Source organism: Gossypium hirsutum, chromosome D13, assembly GCF_007990345.1.
Source record: "Gossypium hirsutum isolate 1008001.06 chromosome D13, Gossypium_hirsutum_v2.1, whole genome shotgun sequence".
Classification (NCBI taxonomy): Eukaryota; Viridiplantae; Streptophyta; class Magnoliopsida; order Malvales; family Malvaceae; genus Gossypium; species Gossypium hirsutum.
In genome coordinates, this window is record NC_053449.1 from 28446785 (window position 1) to 28455171 (window position 8387).

The 8387-nt window shown below is 33.4% G+C and overlaps 1 long non-coding RNA gene across 1 annotated transcript; it reads right to left on the minus strand.

The window, feature by feature from the left end:
- Positions 1-430: 430 nt before the first annotated feature.
- On the minus strand, positions 431-1126 carry LOC121225063 (uncharacterized). The gene is made up of 2 exons (XR_005922839.1): positions 766-1126; positions 431-669 (listed from the first exon to the last, which is right to left on the minus strand). It is a non-coding gene; the product is annotated as an uncharacterized lncRNA (long non-coding RNA).
- Positions 1127-8387: the final 7261 nt, after the last annotated feature.

An 8387-nucleotide genomic window follows, 5' to 3' on the forward strand; every position in this document is an offset into this window, starting at 1 on the left:
ATTCTAAATTTTGTTTATTTTTCTTTGCGTAATTTTAATTTTTTAAATAATTTTGAGTTTTAATACTATTGGATGAATTTCAGATTCGTATTGTTTTTGAGTTGAAAACAATTCAAATTGGATTAACTTAAATTGTTGAATTTTTATTGATAAATCGAGTGAGGTGGAATTTGTGTCAAAAGTAATTGGGTTATATTTCTGGGACCGGAATAGGCAAATTTAATAAACGAACTAATGCAAATAGTGGATTGAAAGAGAAGGGTAATAATTAGAGGAGGAAAAGAGAAAAAAGCAAAAAGATTCTGAGAAATGATGATTTAATAATAAAAAACATCATAAAAAGTTGCTTCTTACTTCTTATCTTCTTCAGGTTTTTTTTTTTCGCTCTCTTAGTATTGCTGCTTGTAAGAACTTAAAAGCAATCAAAGCAAATAAAAGTCTCATTTTATTTATTCACTGAATATTAAAAAAAAAAGGTCAAAATCAATCTAACAGTAAAAAAAAACAGAGATGATTCCTAGTCAAGCCATTGGCGACGGCGAGATTTGAGTATGATCATCAACTCCGGCGTCACAAAGGGTTGGGAAACCCTTGACACACTGAATATCATGCGAGGACAGCAAAGTGGTCCTCTTGCTTCAGCTCCAAGCAACCTCAACAACGGCGATTCTGTCGAACAAGTTACCATTAAACTCTTACTGCAAGTGGTGAAAGAAGATAAAAGAAAAGAAACCCAAATGAAAGATACAAAGGAAAGGAATTAACCAGAAGCCATAGGCAAGAGTGTGATAGAGATAACAAGCTTGGTCCTCCACGTGGTTCCTTCCATCATTATTATTATAATGGCTATGGTGTTTTTGGTTTTCGGTACTTAGGGTGACTTTGATTATTATATAGGGAGGGGTGCGTTTTATTAGGCAATATTTACAAAGGTTAGAGGGAGTAGTAGTAAATGTTTTATTTCAATCGTATCTAACCTTTATGCCACTATATCTTATTCAATATTGATTTTATTTTATTTGTTTTTGTATTTTCGGTAAATGAGTAGTAGTGAGCAGATGTGTTTATAGTTGGGATCGAATTTATGTATGTAATAAGAATTATACAAAAGTTGTTCAAGCCTTACCTAAATGAAATATCAAGTTTAAATTTTGTATTGTAGACGAGTATTCAAGCTTATTTTGGTTTTCAGTTTTCTTTATAAAATATATATGCTATGTTTTATTTAGAATTATGATTTTAATATATATTTTTTATTTTATTAAAATTTTAAATATGTACAATTCTAGTACTTTTTAATACTTATATTATAATTTTATATATTTAATTTTCATACTATGTAAATTACATAATATATATATATATATATAAAAGGAAAGATCTACTTACACCGATATAAAATTTACTGGGTTTTACACATTTTTATAACTTTTTATACGATTAATATTTTAATAATCCAATCATCATGTTTCATGCAGATCATGCATGTCAAATTTGACATAAATTAAAAATTTCTAGCTATTCATTTTATGTAAAAAAAACACCTTTCAATTGTTAATATATATATATATATATATAGATAATATTTTAGATTGATATGATAGAGATGTCAGATCAATTAAAAAATTTACGCGCATGACAAGTACAAACATATTGATAAATTCAACGTTGGATTGTTAAAATATTAATTGTATAAAAATTTACGAAAGGATATATAACCACTTAAGATTTGCATCGGTGGAAGTGAATCCCTCCCCCATAAAAAAACATAGTATTAAACTAACAAAAAACCATATTTAGGCATTGAATATTGAACTTAAGCCTTACCTGTATTTTAAAGAGAGTATCTCTCCATCAAATCAAATTGGCTAAAGATGTGCGTTCATGAGCCCATGAGAAAGTTTCAATAAATTCTTGTCGATATCCATGCTAAGAAATTAAGAACATAAATTTAGTAGCCAAATTAAGAATTTATTCCACTCGAACTAATTTTCTAAATTTGGTTTTTGTTAAAATCCTCTTTAATACCAAAAAAACCTTTGAACTTAAACGAATAACCTTTTAGCAAGTATCTTTCATGCATTACCGAGAAGTAATAAGCAGACTTTCCATGCGTGCTTTGAGAAGTAAATTAGACCATTCTCTTTTTATAATTATATATTTAGTGATAGTTAAACTATTAATTTTTCCATTTTATAATTAGTTAATTTTATAGAGTATTTAAATTTTTTCTTAAATAACACTAATGTTTCAAAATTCGAAATCAAAACATCTTTAAGGAAATTTGGTAGTGTATTGATAAAATCCTTTTGTCACACCCTAGATCTAGCGGACCCGATCTGAAGGCGTGTAAGTGTGAAATTATTTGTTTGGCGTAGAGTAGTCCGCCCATTTATAGTATTTTGTCGAATATGACCTAGTGTAAGGTATCTGCCGCTTATGTGATCAAAGGTTCTATCTTTGGTTATTCTTCTAGTTAAGAAAGCATATTATAAGCAAAGAGTATGTAACACCCCTAACCCATATCCATTGCCGGATTAGGGTTACGAGGCATTACCAGACATAGCATGATAAAACACAATCATTGAACACTCTTTATACACCAAAGAATAATTATACTTTTATAGTTTTGATAGACTTAACTATTCAAAAATAAATTTAATTACAAACCATAACTTACAAATCAGCACTATTCAAAAATTTCAATTTATTCAATTCGAACTTAAATCTAAACAATAGAACATGTTCCATTGATACGAGTCACAAAGGCCCAACCCAAGCTCAAGAACGTGATGGGCTCAAATTACCACAAGGCCCAATAACGAGGTCAAAGGCCAAACAAATGCGTTCCAAACTAAATGGGACCATTTAGGAATTTGTTAGTAAGGCCTTAGATGCGTACACGAAAGAAGGCGAAAATCAAGATTCACTTTCATGTTTTCAGGAAAATCAAGAAATCGAATCTTGGCCCAATTTTGTTGTTTGAAGCGATTTCAAGAATCAAGAAAATCAAGATTTCAAATCTTGGAAATATTGGTCCAAGAAACCGAATCTTGCAGCCAAAGCGCATTGGATCTCCGTTACGAGCATCAACGAACCAATTTCGGTAGGAGATGGAATACAAGCCCAAGTTCTTGAAGGCAAGGCCCAATAAGATGATTCCAAGCCCAACCAAGAAGTCAAACCATACTTAGTTGAAAATCAGGTCAAATTGTTAAAGTGGCCCAATTTGTAAAAATTTTAATTGTTTAAATATCTAAGTTTAATTTTTAGACTTTAGGATTATTATATGTAAAAATTCGGCCCAAGCAGCCCATTAAAATGCCTTGGCCGAATTTCCCTCTTAATTTATTAATTAGGTTTTTTTTAAGTTTTCCTAATGAGATTAGGAAATAGATAGAAGGCCTATTAATAGGCATGGCCGGACACCTTATTAAACACATTACAATTACATTAAAAATTTCACATTTGCTTTGAGTGAAAATTCTCTTTGAGTTCTTCAAGAATTTTCTCTTGAACTTTCTTTAGAAGTAGTTTTAACAATCTTTTTGATTGTGGGAGCCATCTTCAGCCTTCTTCTTGCCATTGTTCTTCATTGGAGGGGAGATTAGAGCCGTTTGAAGGGAGTTGTGAAATCTTTCGGGGTTTCAAGGCTTCTTAAGACTTTATTTTTTAGTTGTTCGTTTTCCTTTTAATTCTTGTTTGGAGATGATTTCATCATCTAACTTATTTACAGTTTCTTGTTACGTTTCCAGCTTTCTTCAACATTAAAGAGGCTGATCGGCATTCTTTTGGCAGCAAGAACCATTCGTTCATTCATCTTTTCTATTGATCTTGTCGACTTTACATCTCAATTCTGATTAAATTCGGTTTGCTGGAATTTAGAGTTTGATTTGCTGTTTTGGAATTTAATCTTTTCAGATTCGGCTTGGAAAGTTCATAAACGTCCTTGATTATCGAAGATCATTCTTAATCCATAATTTCCCTCTTTCTTGCTGCACGATTCCTCATTCTAATTCAATTTTCGTTTTTTTGTGGTCTGCTGAATTACTTTCCTGTTTTGGTCCAATTGACAGAATCGACTGAATTTGTGACTTCTTTGAAGCTCATTCACGAGTTCTTGACTTCCGAATTCCTTAATAATAAGTGTTTTGATTCTTGGTTTATTTTATGCTATTTTAGAGTTCTTTAATTTCAGATCTGGGAATTCTAAAAGTTAATCTTTCTGCTTCGTTTTAGATCTGATCGTCTAGAGTTTTCGTAGGAGTTTCCCGTGACTTGACAACTTGATCTTGGTCCGCGCGCAACCCGCTACCATTTGGTATCAGATTTTGGGCGTTTTGGCTGTTCTTGGTTGATTTCTAAACTGATCTTTTTTTTAAACAACAAACAACAGTTTTACCTAGAAATTTTTTGGAAAAAAAATTCATTCGAGTGGGTAAACATTTTCCGATTGATCTGAAATTTGACATGCATATTTTGTGGCACTGTGATTGAATATTAAAAAATATTTCTCGTAAAAAAATCAGTCGAAAAAGTCAAAAAATTGAAAAAGACAAAATCCAATAAAAATTAAAAAAAATATTCAGGGGGTTGAGTTTAGTGACCAAACTTTCTAGATCAAAAATTCAATATTTAAGGACATTCTAGTTTTAATTTCGTGATTTTTGGAGATTGGGAACACCTCGAACGAAGTTGTCAAGTTACTCCGCAGTTTTTCGGATTTTTGGATTTCAGTAATTTTTATTGATTCTTAGCTGTAGGTTTTCATTTGTTTTGCTTTTATTCTCCCTTTACACTATCTAACACCTTCTTGTGTTAGTAGGATTTTAAAGTGTGCACAATTCTTCCTCGGTGTGACACAAATCAATTGGTGTCTCGTCAGTTTTTGGCATCTTAGCGCAATTAGGATTCTTTGGTAGTTTTGGTTCATACACTTTCTAATTGGTTGATATAGACTTTACTAAAGAACTCACAAGACTGAATTCTACCTCTTTGAGAATTTGATTTTTCTTTTTGAGTGATTAACAGTGAGGTTTGCTAATTTTCCTTTTTGAGTGTTAAGTGTTTGTTTTGCAAGTTTTTGAAAATGTCTAGGATTGGTCAAGGTGATAATGACCATAATGATGTCTATGAGACATTTACAAAATTCCAACAACAGTTAGACGAACAGGCTACCTTACTTCGAACTTTGAGTGCTGCTATCAATGAGGTACGATTGAATCAAGAGCCTCAGTATCGAGATCTAATTAAAGAAGATGTGGATAACCAGCCTCCTGCTCATAGGCGCGGTCCTCGACGTGTCCCTAGAATTGATTATGATTTTCATGATCGTGGACAACCCTCTTTCGCAAAACCAAAGAGCGAGCAGCAACGAGAACATCTCTTTCATACTCGCTGCCATGTACAAGGTAAGGTTTGTAGAGTTATTATTGATGGTGAAAGTTGCTCGAACGTAGCCAGCATGACGATGGTGGAAAAGCTTTCCTTAACCGCTACCAAGCATCCACGACCTTATCAACTACAATGGCTTAGCAACAAAGGCCAATTTAAGGTCACTCAACAAGTGTGTATCGCCTTTTCTATCGGCAAGTATCAAGACGAAGTCGTGTGCGATGTAGTGCCTATTTAAGCCTGCCATTTTTTGCTAGGAGAACCATGGAAAAGGGATCGAAAGGTCACCCACGATGGTCGTACCAATAGGTATTCTTTCAAGCATCAAGGAAGGAAAATCACCTTAGTGCCGCTCACTCCGGAATAAGTCCATGAGGACCAAATCAAACTGAAAAATTCTGTTGTTAAAACAAGTGAGGAAAAAGAAAAAGGAGAAGAGAAAAATAAAAGTGAAAAAGAAGAAAATGAAAATGAAAAAGGCGAAAAGGAAAGCGAGAGAGAAACAAAAGAAAATGTGAATGAAGTGAGTGAAAAAGAGAGAGAGCTTAAATAAGGAATGAGTGAAGAAGAAGAGAGTGCTCAAACACAAGGGAGGAATATTTTTGTTAACCTCCATTCGAAATCGCCTTGTGATTTCTCTTTGTTTCAGGTTTGCAAGATTCCACCCATGGTCAGGTTCCAGCTTCATTACCCTTCTACCGAGAGAAGTTTTCAATTGATTGAACAAGGTAAACGTGATCCTCATTTTCCCACCTCTAATGGTAAGCAAGGTGAGGTTTCTCTATTCTCTAAACAACTTCATTCCACTCGTATTGATGACTTTGCTCATGACTTGAATTTTAAAAAGGTACTGTATGTTATTGTCGATAATTGCCATTCTTGGATTGATGACATTTTAATTTACTCAACAACTTTAAATGATCATGTTTTCCATGTTAGAACGGTTTTAGACATTCTAAGAGCTAAAAAATTGTTTGCCAACCTTGATAAATGCACATTATGTTGTGATAAGCTAATATTTTTAGGTTTCATAGTTAGTGCTCAAGGTATTCATGTCGATGAGGACAAAGTTAAGACAATTAAGGAGTGGCCAATTCCTAAATCGATAACTGATGTGAGATCTTTCCATGGTTTAGCTAGTTTTTATAGACAATTTGTGAAAGATTTCTCCACTATTGCTGAGTTGGTGAAATCCTTACACGAGAACGCTAGGAAACGAATAGCCAAAACAAATGACATCAACACCAACAAAGCAAACGGGTTGTCTTTGAACCCGAAGATTGGGTTCGGGTCTGTATGAGGAAAGCACGTTTCCTACAAAAAGAAAGACCAAGTTAGACCCAAGGGGCGATGGACTTTTCCAAGTACTTGAGCGGATCAACGATAATGCCTATAAAATTGATCTACCTGGTGAGTACAATGTAAGTTCTACTTTTAATGTGGCTAAATTGTCCCTATTTGATTTTTTAGATTCGAGGACGAATCTTTTTGAGGAAGGGGGAATGATACTAGTCACAAAGGCCCAACCCAAGCTCAAGAACGTGATGGGCTCAAATTACCATAAAGCCCAATAACAAGGTCAAAGGCCAGACAAATGCGTTCCAAACTAAATGGGACCATTCAGGAATTTGTTAATAATGCCTTAGATGCGTACACGAAAAAAAGAGAAAATCAAGATTCACTTTCTTGTTTTCAAGAAAATCAAGAAACCGAATCTTGACCCAATTTTGCTGTTTGGAGCGATTTCAAGAATCAAGAAAATCAATATTTTAAATCTTGGAAATCTTGGTCCAAGAAACCGAATCTTGTAGCCAAAGCACATTGGATCTCTATTACGAGCATCAACGACCTAATTTCGGTAGGAGATGGAATACAAGCCCAAGTTCTTGAAGGCAAGACCCAATAAGATGATTCCAAGCCCAACCAAGAAGTCAAACCATACTTAGTTGAAAATCAGGCCAAATTGTTAAAGTGGCCCAATTTGTAAAAAATTTAATTGTTTAAATATCTAAGATTAATTTTTAGACTTTAGGATTATTATATGTAAAAATTCGGCCCAAGCAGCCCATTAAAATGCCTTGGCCGAATTTCCCTCTTAATTTATTAATTAGGTTTTTTTAAGTTTTCCTAACGAGATTAGGAAATAGATAGAAGACCTCTATTAATAGGCATGGTCGGCCACCTTATTAAACACATTACAATTACATTAAAAATTTCAGATTTGCTTTAAGTGAAAATTCTCTTTGAGTTCTTCAAGAATTTTCTCTTGAGTTTTCTTTAGAAGTAGTTTTAACAATCTTTTTGATTGTGGGAGCCATCTTCAGCCTTCTTCTTGCCATTGTTCTTCATTGGAGGGGAGATTAGAGCCGTTTGAAGGGAGTTGTGAAATCTTTCGGGGTTTCAAGGCTTCTTAGGACTTTATTTTTTAGCTATTCGTTTTCCTTTTAATTCTTGTTTGGGGACGATTTCATCATCTAACTTATTTACGGTTTCTTGTTGCGTTTCTAGCTTTCTTCAACATTAAAGAGGCTGGTTGGCATTTGTTTGGCAGCAAGAACCATTCGTTCATTCATCTTTTCTATTGATCTTGTCGACTTTAAATCTCAATTCTGATTAAATTCGGTTTGCTGGAATTTAGAGTTTAATTTGCTATTTTGGAATTTAATCTTTTTTAGATTCGGCTTGGAAAGTTCATAAACGTCCTTGATTATCGAAGATCATTCTTAATCCATAATTTCCCTCTTTCTTGCTGCATGATTCCTCATTCTAATTCAATTTTCATTTTTTTTGTGATCTGCTGAATTACTTTCCTGTTTTGGTCCAATTGACAGAATCAACTGAATTTGTGACTTCTTTGAAGCTTATTCACTAGTTCTTGACTTCCGAATTCCTTAATAATAAGTGTTTTGATTCTTCGTTTATATTATGCTATTTTAGGGTTCTTTAATTTCAGATCTGGGAATTCTAAAAGTTAATCTTTCTGCTTCGTTTCA